We start from the raw sequence: 13,702 nt of genomic DNA, 5'->3' as shown, positions 1-13,702 counted from the left end.
GCCCACGGTCACCCGGGCGGTGTCCTACGTGCCCGGCGTTGCCCTTCGCTCAGAGGCTCTGCAGAGCGGGACTCGGGATGGACGCGACGTTGCCCCTGCTCCGAGAGGGCTCCGGGGTCCCCCGGACGCTGTGCGATGATAGTACAGTGCAGCGAGGCTCAGCAAGCCCTCGGCCTGCGGGGACCAGGACCCACGGTGGAACCGGGTCCGAGGACGTGTGACAGGTGTGCAGCCAGGCACGGAGGCACACACCTGCAGTCGTGCATTCTGGGAGGCTGAGGGAGGAGGATCACAAGTTCAAGCCCAGCCTGGGGTATTTAGCGCCTTAGCGAGATCCTGGCTCGAATAAGATAGAATGAGCTGGGGATGTAGGTCAGTGCTAAGGCCCTGGGTTTGATCTCCAGTACAATTAACCCGTGAGAGGAGGCTGCACTGAGAGCGGAGGAGCAACACTGCAGGAGGCCAGGAGAGTCTGGTGTGCAGTGGGTGGCAGGGAGATGCAGAGGCTGAGGGTTCAGACAGGAAGGACTGCGACCAGCAGGAGTCTGCAGAAGCTCAGAACCTTGGAACTGTGACTTCTTTCTGCTCACTGCTGCCCTGGACGTGCAGACCAGGGCAGCCCAGTAAATGCCACCTGAGTAAACCCATTCATTGGTGCTCTCCGCACAGCCCTCGGCTAATGCCACGCAGCCCTGTGACTCGCTGGTTGTGTTTGCTGGAAACAACGCACTGCAAGGGGGTCACGGAGAGAAGGCAGGGAGCTGGGCCGGGGATGCGGATGGATTCTTACAAAGCAAGGGGTGAGGTGGAAAGCCTGGCTGAGAGGATGTGTTCCACCAAAGTCTTAGAGCCACGTGGCTGTGCTGCAAGCAGGCGTCCCTAGGCAGAAGTCTCACTTGTGTTGTCTGTCCCCAGTCAAGGGTGAGGGCAGCTGCGGAGCTAGGGCCCTGCACCCACCTGGGGATACAAATTCAAAGACAGATTTCGACAGCTGGGGCAGAGGGTTGGTCAGCTATGCCATGTGCACTGGAGGATCTGAGGAGGGCATTTCCTTGGCCACCAGAGTACAGTAGTACACTGGCCATCCTACCCTTACAGATTCAGCCAAATAGGTGGAAAATAGTCCAGCGAAAGCTTTGTGGTTGCTGAGCATACTGAGTAGTTACACCTGGCATGGTTGCTTCTGCACTGAATAGATCACCACCCCCAAGCAATATAATGTAACAACTATTTACACAGCATTTGCATTGCATCAGATACTATCAAAAAGCTAGAAATGGTAATGGTGAACCTTTTAGAGAGGAGAGCCCAAATTACAGCCCAAACCCATGTATTTATCGCTAAGAAAAACAAATAACCTGCCCATGGTAGGTTTGCCACCACTGGTGTAAAGTATATGGGAGTACGTGTGGAGGTTCTATGCAAACACAATGCCATTTCCTATAGGGGATTTTGATATCCACCGAGTGGGGGGAGTTCTCGACGTGGTCTGCTGTGGGACAGTGTACTGTCCTCATTTTACACATGAGGAAATCAGGTTTCAAGAGTTAAAGTCACCGAACAGGTTCAAGGTGGTTCCTGTCTGGTCCAGGATATAGAGCTGGTGGCCTCCAAAGCCCTCAGTTTTTCTACTCTGCTCACTAATGAGACTCTGGGGCAGGAATCAGGAAGCCTTGCTGAGGTGTGGTGGGGTGATGGATAGGAAATGCTGACAGTTTGTCCCCTTTATATTGAAAGGTAGAGTGCATACCTTCTCCTCTGGAACTTTGGGCTGCATTTAGTGATTTGTGAACCTGTAGAACATGGGGCTGAGCATAGTCTAGATCTTCTGAAGTCGGGTCACAGAAGCCTTGTAACTTCTGCCTGGGCCTCTGGAAATCCCAGCTCCTGGAGCCCCAAGCCGCCATCAAGTTAAACTCCTCTGGGATGACTGTGCTGGGAAAGCATGAGAGAAACCACAGAGGTAAGGGTGTCCTACTGACTCTCAGCTGTCCCCAGCCATTTGAGTCACAGGCTCCAGAGAGGACAGAGACCCCTGCTGATCCCCACTGGGAAGGCAAAATAAAGGATTCTTGTCCTAAGCCTGTTAAGTCTTGGTGTACTGTTGCCAGTCAGCCTTCTATTGCAGGACAAAATGCATGATGTACACAACTTAGACCAGGAAGGGTATTTTGGCTCAGGGTTTCAAAGGGTTCAGTCCGTGATTTGCAGGCTACAAAGCAGAAACATCATGGCAGAAGGGCCTGGCAGAGGAAAGCTGTTCAATTCATGGCAGCTAGGAAGCAGAGGGAAAGGAAAAGAACCAGAAAAAAAAGTAATCCCCCAGTGGCCTGGTTCCTTCACTTGAGCACCACCTCCCAACACCCATCACTCCATGAACTCCCCACTGGGTTAACCATGGATGGCAAATCCATTGATGACACTGGAGCCCTCATGATCCAGTCAGATCCCCACCCCTGAGCTCTTCCATACTGGGGATGGAGCTCTCGCTACATAAGTCTATTAATCGCTAAGAAGTGTGTTACTCAGTTACGGATGACTGGGGCAGAGCCTGCAGGCAGGCCTGAGGCCAAGCTATTGGCAGTAACTGTGGCCACCCCCTCCTGGCTCACCCTAGCTGTGGCTACCAGCAATCTTCAAGCAGCTGGCCCCAAGAACCAGCTTTGTGTGTAACAGGACCTGGGGTGAAGCTCTGGGATGATGCCACTGTTCAAGCCTGTTGGTGAGGTCCCTGGGCGGCCCCAGTCCTCATGGGGTCACAGGGCATTGTGTCTCCGTCTCTGCATCAGGTTCCAGTTGTCTAAACAAGTGTGCCTTGCCCTGTGCTACAGGTTACTCAAGGGGACATGCTACCCCCCCAGGCTTCGTGTCCCATCCTAGGAATTAGTTGGGGGTCTATGGCAATCTGTGTGTCTTTTCCTTACCCAACTAGGGAGGCGTGTGTGGTGGTCCATGCCTGTAATCCCAGCATGCAAAGGGCTGAGGCAGGAGGATCATCATGAGTTCAGCCAGGGATACTTACCACAACCCTGTCTTGAAAAAGTGTTCTAAATTAAAACAAAACAAAACAAAACAAAACAAAACAAAAATACCCTTGGGGCTGGGGATTTAGCTTAGTGGTTCTGCTGCCTGCCTTGCAAGCGCAAGGTCCCAAGTTCGATCCCCAGTACCCCCAAAAATAAAAAATAAAAAACAACCTACATGTATGTTTGGCACAGGTTCATGCTTAAATTGTACTCCATCCCACCACTGACACTAAAACCAGACTTTCTTTGTGCTGGCTCCATTCTGGGGGGCAAATCCCAAGTGACCCATTCATTCCAGCCCGGGCCACCATCCTGGGCATCTTCCTTCTTCTTCACTAAGGCCCCTTCTTGCCTCTTGACTGAGCCATGCCATAAGAGGGGGACAGGCTATGAGGTGGACAGACACAGCCGGAATTGATCACTGTTGTCTCAGCGTGGGAGTTTCCGAACAGGCGCTTCCCTTCAGTCTTCAGTTTACCTCCCGTTGGTCTGGATCTTGGTGGTGTCCACTGCATCCGGCAGTTGGTAAACTGCTTCCTTTTTAAATTTCTGGGCCAAGCTGGACAAAAACCTCTTTCTTGGTTCCTCTTAGTCCTGACCAGACCAGCATTTTAAAATGTGCTAAACATTGTGACAGAACAACAATGACCTAATTACAGAAAATGTGAAAAGCTTTTAAAAAGAGCAAGTGTTCCTAAATAGGCTGTACTCCCATAGCAATTCCTGTCTTATCACGCAGGCCGGTACGGCTCCCCAGTACCTAAGCCTGCCTGTCACTCTGTTCAGTTCCATCGCCTTCCGTGTCGAACAGCAGCTGACACAGGCTTCTCAGTGCCCTCTGCCTCTTCCTCATTTCTGACCTACAGGACGTGTTGCTGCCCCTCTGACTGGCATCATTAGTTAACTGCCATAGAAGCGGCTTGTCCCGGGCAAGACTCCACCCTTTAGTTCAGGGTGCAGCCCCTGGCGACACAGGTCACTAGAGGAGGGGTCACCAGGAGCTGGGGCCCTGGCAGCAGGCAGGCAGGAGGAGTGGCCCCGCTGACCTCTCTGATCATCAAATCAGAAAACTTTACAAGAATGAGCACACTCAGGATTGTGGATGCCTGTTGAAAGTTGATAGGCATTCAAGGCTCTGAACAGAAAAGAGCTTTCTTCATAGGTTCTAAGACAGGGCCACTGTGGGGAGGCAAGAAGTCTCTTTGAGCCCCACCTGAAATCTGCAACATTGACATGCTAGGACAAGGTTGCTCGTATAGTCACTGTATATTTTTATGTTGAAAATATTTGTGTGTTGAGTGTAAACACCTATGAAACACCAAAACAGCATAACAATCCATAGCTCCAGATGTAAATGCCAGTGACCTCCTCCTCCCCTTCTTCCATCCCCCTCCACTTCCCCACCTCCTCCTTTGCAGTACCAGAGATGAAACTCGGGGCCTTTTCCTTGAGCTATAACCCCAGCACCTTTTTCAAAATTTTATTTTGAGATAAGGATGCCCAAGTTGGGCTTGAACTTGCAGTCCTCCTGCCTCAGCCTCCTAGACTAAGCTATTAATTTTGAATGCTTTGTTACATTATGATTTAAAAATACCATATTTTGGGGTTTTTTTGGTTGTAGTTGATTGTTTGTTTTTGTTTGGAGACAGTTTCACTGTGTAGTTGAGATTGGCCTTGAATCACTACGTAGCCCAGACTGGCCTTGAACTCAAGGCAGTCCTCCTGCCTCAGGCTTTCAAGTGCTGGGTTTACAGGCAATTGCCACCACACCCAGCTACATGTTTTGTTATTTATAGAATGAAGGTGATTTAGGCCTTACTTAGTTTGTGATTGGTCTTGCTGCAAGGTGTTTCTATAACTCTTGGATTTCTCGTCATTACTGGAAGATGACCTGTATAATGCACCACCCTACCCTGATGATCCATCGCTGTTATTTCTAAATGTTTGAGGAGCATCCTGAGCCCTGTACAACAAAAGATCCTTAATAAAAAAATTTATTTCTCCTCCCTATCTCCCCTGCCAATCACCCCAAAGTTCTTACACGGCAAACTTCTTCATACAGAAGCGCTGCAACTCCTGGGGCAGGACTTACTCACATCTTTAATTCATCAGCTGCTTCCTGTGTGACAAGGCAGAGGGAGTGGCTGTGAGGTCATCCATGACTCTCTAAATTGCCTTCACCAAGGGAAACCTTCAGACCTTTGGACCATTGTTTTCTCTCTACTAAACCAGGCAAATCTATTCTTTGTCTGTCTGTTTGAGACAAGGTCTTACTATAGAACAGGCTGGGCTCAAACTCATGGCAATCCTCCTGCCTCAGCTTCCCAAATGCTGGAATTACAGGTGTGCACCACCATGCTTGGTTCTATTCTAATTCATTTTGGATTATTTTTAGGATATAGACTTTTTAAAAACACAAAGTAGGAAGAGACCATTTCCTTGTTCCCTTTCCACCCCTGAGTAGCCTCTTCTAACAGAACATGTGGGTAAGGGTGGAAGAGGTGGGCAAGAAGGCAGGGGAACACAAAGGATAAAAGAAATTGTGACAAAAGTGTTGACTGTGTCAATGTCATGTGGTGCTTGACTTGCATCTTTTCAACCCCCTTTGAAGTGGATGCTCTGTCCCAGTTTTAGGGATGAGGAAGCAGGCACGGGGCTAAGTGTGCCTCAACATCACCTGGCCACCGAGAAGCGAAACTAGTCCCGACTAGTCAGCAAGTCAGTCCTGACTAGTCCCGAAGTCAGCAGACACTGAAACCAGCTCTGACCTCGACGCGACGCCACTCGTCTTGGGACAGTCTCAGTGACTAGGGCACTGAGAGGGGCAGCTGGATTTGGCGAGCCAGAGATGAATGCCTCCACCTGCCCAGGCCTGTGTGGGGCTGCACCAGAGGGAAGGGAAAGAGTTGCCAGGCTGGTAGTTAAAAATATAATTTCCAGAATATGTCCTGACATGAACCTGTTCTCACGGGAAAGTAGTTTGAGAGTATTTTGTAGAAGGAGAGGAGGCTTGGATTGTGTTTAGATAGCTGTTCAACTCAGTGTGGCAAAACCAGGATATTAGGAAAGACCGGGGCTGTCTGACTTCCTGCACATTGTGCAATCGAAAGTGAACAAACAACACAAGAGTTTACAGTTATTCTTTAATGCTGCATTCCTCCAGAAGAAGTTGATTAATGAGAAAGTTATATTTGTGCTGTGTCTCTCTCTAGGGGAGACAGGGATGGAGAATAAAGCGGGAGGAAGTGTTTCATCAGAGGTCATGGGTCATGGGTGAGATATGATAAGGGAAACAGCATGGGGAATAGGATATTGGACTATGGAAAGGGTAAAAACAAGACTGCCTCTCACATCCACGCCTGACTTCAGACCACACTCCCTGGACCTGTTTAGAACTGTTACCCAGAAGCCTCCTGTGTTGATCCAATTTCAAAGGAGGTCACTATACCTGGCCAACTGTTTGCAAAGAAACATTTCCAGTTCTAGGGGCTGGGAGTGTAGCCCAGTGATAGAGTGCTTGCCTAGCATGTGCAAGGCCCTAGGTTCTGTCCCCAGCATTCGCCAAAAAAAGAAGCAAAGACAGACAAATACTCTTAGCTTCAGTGAAGAATGTTTCAGATTGCTTCAATTTTGTTGCAACACAATTTTTGCAATCTTGGGCACAGTTTTCTTCAATTTTGAATTAAACTAGAGAGTCACTCAAAATATGCAAATCTTTTTAAAACATCACGGTTCTTCAAACAGTGAAAAAGAGGTCACCGTATGAACCAGCAGTTCCACTCGTAGGTATTTACCCAAAGGAATTGAAACAGGCAGCCAAAAGATGGCAACAACCCAGATGTCTATCAGCCAATAACATAAACAAGTATGGGCTATCCACACCACGGAATACTCCTCAGCCACAGGGAGGAAGGAGGTTCTAACATGGGGATGTGAGTTGGAAACGAATGCTAAGTAAAAGAAGCCAGACACAATATGTCATGCGTGGCGTGAGATATCCAGAATAAGTAAATGCTTAAAAGCAGGAAACAGATTTTGGTTTTGAGGGATTAGAGGACAAGGGGACAAGGAGTGACATCTTAATAGGTACCGGGTTCTTCCTTGACGGTGAGGAGAGTGGGAATTACAGAGGTGGTAGTTACAGTGTAAATTTCTAAATGCTGCTTGAAGAATGCACTTTAAAATGGTTCGTTCTAGGTTATATGAATTTCCCAACAATAGAAATACATCACAGCGGAATTTTAAAAGAAGAGAGGAGCCCATGAGACGGAGATATATAGCTATCCAATGCTCCTGAGGACCTTTTTCTCTTTCTTATACACAATTTCTGACTTCAGCAATGATCTGTCTTAGAATGGGACATTGGAAAACTCAGTGATGGTAAGAGAATTTTCCCAGGGAGAAATAAAAGGGATAATCAGTCCGAGATGTGCCGTAAACATCAGTCAGACTGTTGTGTCTTTCTGCAAAGTCAGAACTGACCGACAAACCACATGTGCATAAGCTACCTCAGGGCCAGACAAATGCAAGGCCTTGAGTTTGGTTCCTGATACCAAAAGATGAGCTACATCAACCTCTCCAGCTTTAACTCACCCCACACTCTTGATTTCACATGGAGCTGCAACAGGGGAAATGGTACCTTCTTTGGTTCCACCCCAGCCTCAGTTCCTAACACCTGGAACACACCAGTCTCACATTGCACGTTATGAAACAGGCTATATATAGAAGCTAAGAAGGGGCTAACATAGCCAGAGGACTTAATGAAGCCAGTGGGGACTCAGAGTGTCGGGGCTGCAGGGCAGGGGAGCCTGTGCTTTGGCTGAGGCTTGGGATGCACAGGTCTCTGCCTGGGGGTTTTCCTGCCCAAGGCTCATGGTGGCCCCTGGGTTCTGCCACAGCTGTCCTCCAGTTGCTTCTCCTTTTGTGGGTCTTGGTGGTACATTAATTTTTTTATTGGCACATATACATTCACATATATGTTATTTATCCACCTGTGTCTGGTGGCTGTACTGGACAGACAGTAGTTGTTTACTTGTACAAAGAAGATGAAGAATCTTCCACCATGGCCCGTGAAGTCATCGTCATTAGTTCAAGCTATGGCTTTATAAACAAGTCCCAGTTCTGCATGACAGTGTAGCTCACTTGGGGCAGGACACAAGCCACTCTTCTCAGGAGCATTTTTTTTTTTATGGTAACAGGAATCAAACTCAGGACCTTGTGCTTTCAGGTGGTTGGTGACACCATTGAGCTAAATCCCCAGCTCTTCTCAGGTGCATTTTATGGCAGGCACCAAGCACTACTGTCCAAGCATGGCTCTGGGTGTGCCTGGTGTCACCCAGAATCCTCCTTTTTTTGCAGGGACAGTACGCACACCTGGCTCCCCATAGGTCAGGTGGCTTCCTCCTGTCTCCCCGTGGTGAGCTGCACACCTTCCAGCCCCCAGGTCGCCCGCTGTGGGATGGCTGGCCTTCCTAGCCACTTCTGTAAATCCAGGCTGGCTGTGCCAGTCTGTCTGCCCCTTCCAACAGGAGCTCTCTCATGGTCTTGGAACGGGAAAGGAGACCACCATGCAGGGAGAGGGACTGGGCTGTTTCTGGAAGGGAACCCACGTACTGTGTAGTGACCTCAGCAACAGTGGGATGAGGTGAACCTTGTCACTGTGGCATTGGGAGTTTGCCTTTTTCCCATAAAGCCAATTCCTTAACCCATGCCCATGATGTAGAATTCTTCCCAAACACTTTAAAAACAGGTGAATATCCTGGGGCAACCTGCCTGGTATTCTAACATCCCCATATGAAACAGCAACAAAAGGAGGCTGCATATTTAGGAAGGAGAGTCTCAGCTAAATACAATGCCAAGGTCTTATGTAAAATTTTGGGGATGGTGGGGAGGCTTAATATTTTATTTAAAATAAAGTTTTTAGCCATGCCTGATGGCACATACCTGTAATCCCAAGACCTGGGAGGCTGAGGCAGGAGGATTGTCAAAAGTTCAAGGCCAGCCTGGGCTACATAGTAAGTTTGAACTACATAGCAAGACCTTGTTTCAAAAAAATCAATAAAAGTAAACTTTAAAGATAAACTATAAAAAAATAAATAAAAATAAACTTTTAGTGTTGATAATGTAGCACTGGGTTTTGCAGTAAGAAAGAGCTTCATCGAAGGTTAACCAACAAGGCCTGAGGACAGCTTAGTCTGTCTTAGTCTGACTGAAGACAGTCCTCCCTGGTGATTGAAGAGGATTTTTAAGGGCCAGGAGGAAATGGGTCTGATAATATCTTGGCTCTTCATTGGACACAGTTGTGCCTCCCAAAGTTTTTTTTATTCTCATCCTTTGTTGTAATTTGCTGGTCATATATGAAATCAATGGTTAATCAATAACTTGATTATAGTCTGTAGCTCCCGGTCCTGAATCTAGGGTTCCACTGGTCTGAGGCTTTTAGTTCTGACCAGCTTGGGGTCATCTTTGGTGGGAAGGCCTGATGCTCTGTAAAATATCAACAGTTAGAGATGAGAAATTTGTAAATTCCTCTTTTAAAAGCCTACTAGTAGAGGGAAAGAGATTAGCCCCATTCTGAACTGGGCATTGTGGAGGGAGGCACAGCTGGGGGCTCAGTAGATCAGAGAAATGAACAGCACAAAGGGCTGTCTGGTCAGAGGAGACTAGGTTGACTGTGTTTGTTGGTGGCAGTTATCAAAATAAGGGTTTTGTTTTCCCTTGGAGTCCTGAAGACAAAGGCCTAAGGTTTTTCTTTTTATTTCTTTCTTTTTTTTTTCAATTTTGAAGAATGAACCCAAGGTTTCACGCTGAGCTACAGCCCCATCCCCTTTTTAAAATGTTATTTTGTGACAAGGTCCCATTAAATTACCCTGGCTGGCCTTGAAACAGTGATTTCTCCTGCCTCAACCTCTCCAATAGATGTGATTACAGGCATAAGCCACAGTGCTGGGTGATCTCATTTTTTGGATGGTTATATTCTTGGGATATGAAGGGCTCCCAACTCCTTGAGAGCTGTTTCTACATCGTAGAAGACAAGTATTTACAGTTGCTAGCCCTTTTCAGTAAATGCTTGGCAGAAGGTTCTGGCCTATCAGGCAAGGGCTCAGTTTCAGTGGTAGAAGCACAAAACATGACTTTCTAAATTCAGCCTGCAGGCCTTCCAAACAGTGCCTTCTCTTGGACATCTGAAGCATGTCTCCTACTTTCTTAACTTCCTTTCTTTTCTCCTCTGTCCCTAGGAGCTGCTCAGCCCCATGTCACCACCAGAGGAGTCTTTGGGTCCCTCAGACTGTACAGGTTAAAGAAACCCAGACTTTTCTTGCCTTCATTGAAATCCTCTCCATTTCTCTATTTACTCAGCTACCAAAAGTTGAACACTTTACTACATGACGGGCTCTGCTCTAAGAACTGTGTCTGCCACACATCACCCAATATGTGTGTGTGGGGGACACATCTTGAGAAGTGAATTTTAGGCCATATCACCATCATACCAACATCATGGAGGAACTTACACAACTAAGACCGCTAGGCCTCGCTGGGCAGTACAACCTCCCGAGAGTGGGGTCCCAGCCGCGGTTTGTCACCGACTGAGACTTTGTCACAGCACATGAGTGTATGAGTGCTTTTTCAAGGGTCTAGAGAGGAGAAGAGATGTCATGTGGTTATGGGTGTCTTCACCACCGAGGACAGAGAAGGCCCAGCTGAGTAGCTAGCTTAGATCTGGACCAGAAAAGAGCCCTAAGGTGAAGCTGAGCAGAAAGGCAGGTGGGAAGGGACCCGGGAGATGGCTGGTGGGGAAATGGACTACCCAGAGAGAACTCTCTGACACAGTCCAACTGCCAAAGCCTTAGTTTCATGCAACCACGTAGGCAAAGCCAGGGGCGGGGGTGGTGGCCAAGGTCACCCTCTTCCCCAGGCCAGACGCCAGCCTATGTGTCACACCCACCCACTCGGGTGCTTGGAAGCATTTTGTTTTTACCCCAGCTTGGTCCTGGTAGTCTCCTTCCCAGACTACAAGCGGCTCAGTCACACATTCTCCAAACACATCCAGGGCTTGGTCTGGGAAAGGTCTTGGTAGACAAGACGGTCTCCTACCAGCACATTTTCAGTGAGCTTTGGGTAATTTGTCTTCTCTGGGAGGTGGCTGAGCTTTATCCAGCTCTGTCTAGCCAAGTGTGTCAACGTTTTGGTGCTGGGACAAAAATCCCTGATATTTACAATTTAAAGGAGGAAGGGTTTATTCTGGTTCAAGGTTTCAGTCTGTGGTCAGCAGGCTCCAACTCAGAAGTCAAGGTGGAAGGGCCTGGTGGGGGAAAGCTGCTCACCTCACTGGAGCCAGAAAGCAGCGAGAACAGGAAAGAGCCAGAAAAAGGGAGGAAGAGGCGGGGGCAGGACATAGCCTTCAGGGGCCACACCCCAGTGACCTGCTTCCTCCACCTCGGCCACCTCCTGAGAGCCTGTTTAGCTCTGAACTCATCAGTAAATTAAGCCATCAGCAAGGCACCCTGAGCATCCAGATGCCTCTCTAGGCCTCACCTCCGGACACTGCTGCATGGGGTTCAAGCCCTAAATCCACGAGTCTTTACAGGACACTTCACATTTAAACCACAACAGCAGGAGTCTAACTTTGAGGAGGATTAGTCAAAATTAGGTTGGGTATGATTAGAAGAAAGCAGGCCAGGCGTGGTGGTGCACACCTGTAATCCTAGCACCCAGGAGGCTGAGGCAGGAGGATCGCTTTGAGTTCGAGACCAGCCTGGGCTATACAGTGAGTTCCAGAGCAGCCTGAACTACATAGTGAGACCCTGTCTCAAAAATAAAAAAAAAAAAAAGAAGAAGAAGAAGAAGAAGAAAGAATCCTGTATGACCCAGCATTTGTATCATCTACCCATTGTCTGCACAGGGACTAGTCCCAAAAGCCTCAGGATCCAGTTGTCCTGGGAGCAATGTGATTTTCTCCTGTAGCTTCTTCCAGCTGGATCCCCCCTGCCCTCTGCATGGACCTGTTCCCTGCTTCAGCACCCTCACGCCCACGATACCCTTCCTCTAATGCGCTGCTGCTCAAGACGTGTTCCCAGACACTGCATCGAGCCCACCAGGGAGTTTATTGGAAATAACTAACCACAGGCCCTGGTGCAAACCAACCAAACTCAGCCTTGCATTTAAAGGAGACCGACCTATGACCTGTGTACATGGTCAGGTGTCAGAGGAGCAGGCCAGCCCTTGTCCCCTCCTGAGTCACCGTCCCGCTTCCCCCTCAGCAGCCTCACAGCTGGTCGCTTCGCTCTGCATTCTCACTGGCCCCATACTCTGGACCTTAAAGAACAGGATCCCACTGTGTTCCAGGACTCCATGATCCCCAGGGTCTTTCCGTGATGGGTGTGTCCTGGGCCATTCAGACGTTGATCTTTGAACAGCTGGCCAGGTCCCAAACGTGGCCTGTCTTCCCGGGTCCTGAACATACTGGGGAAACATAATTAGAAACTAGATCTCTGGGGTCAGTTCATTCCCCAGCACCCTCAAAAGACAGACAAAACCCCTGCCAACCCCAGAAGCCTCTCCACACAGGCAGAAGAGAAAATGAACAGTTTTATTGTCAAATAAACATTAAACCCAAAAGTGATAGATTGCTGAGATCAAAAGAAACCCCATCCTTTTGTGTACCTAGGCGGACACAACCTCTTACGTGCAGAGTGAGGGGTTGGACGGCAGCACCTGCCACAGTTCGCTCTCCACCTGAGTGGCAAGTGGCCAGCTATGATAGCCACCTGCCTCTACCCAGGGTACAAGAGACTCCTCCTGTATTTAGGGCGGGGGGCAGTTTAGCAGCTGCAGCTGGGAGCCCACCTCCTCTCCACGGAACCTGGGAGACAGGGCAGGGCACTGTCTTGATGATTTTGTTCAGAGTTGGCTCCTAGGTTCTTAAGAAGCACTCCCAACACTTTTAAGAAAATTTGCATGCTTCTTAATGGGCAGAGAAAGAATTTGCAATTTTACGTTTTCTAAAGTCAATGCTCAAAGAAAAGGCAGGCTGTGGTGGGTTGGTGGGGTGTCTTGGTCCTTTGCTGCACCAAGGACAATGAATTTATCTTGATTTGTATGGCCCTTCCTGGACTTTACAGATTTCTGTACCTAGAAAGGAGTGCAGTGGTATATAGTAGATGCTCATTGTAGTTTCTTGTGGCTGAGACTCCAACACCCACAGGTCTAAGGAGGAATGGTTTATTTAGCTCACGGTGTATAGAGGTTTTAGTCCATAGTTGGCTGGCTTCAAGGCAGGGGTGCATGGCAGAGGAGAAACAGTCCATGACAGGGCAGCAGAAGCAGAAAGCTGGAGGGAGGAGAGGGGAAGGGATAGATCCTGGCCATGCCCTCAGTGACCCATCTCTTCCCACCCAGCCCTGCCTCCCAGCAGCAGGTCAGATATGACCTGCGTGACCCAAACACCTTCAACCCCGCCTAGGAGTCCGTGAGGCTTTGGGCGACCTTTTAGTTATAAATCAAAACATGAATGCTGACCGCAAAATGTACTAAAGCTTTCCACTGAGAATCCTGGCAATTAGTGAATTCTAGAAGGGAGATTTTGGGGGAGATGTGTTTTCAAGCCTCAAGTCTGTTGCCCTAGCTCCATGCGCACCTGCCCTGCACCCTCTCAAGGAGCTGCCTCTGCCCCTGTG

Source organism: Fukomys damarensis, unplaced genomic scaffold, assembly GCF_012274545.1.
Source record: "Fukomys damarensis isolate Sample0158 unplaced genomic scaffold, DMR_v1.0_HiC HiC_scaffold_32, whole genome shotgun sequence".
NCBI lineage: Eukaryota > Metazoa > Chordata > Mammalia > Rodentia > Bathyergidae > Fukomys > Fukomys damarensis.
Note: the sequence above shows the minus strand (reverse complement) of the source record.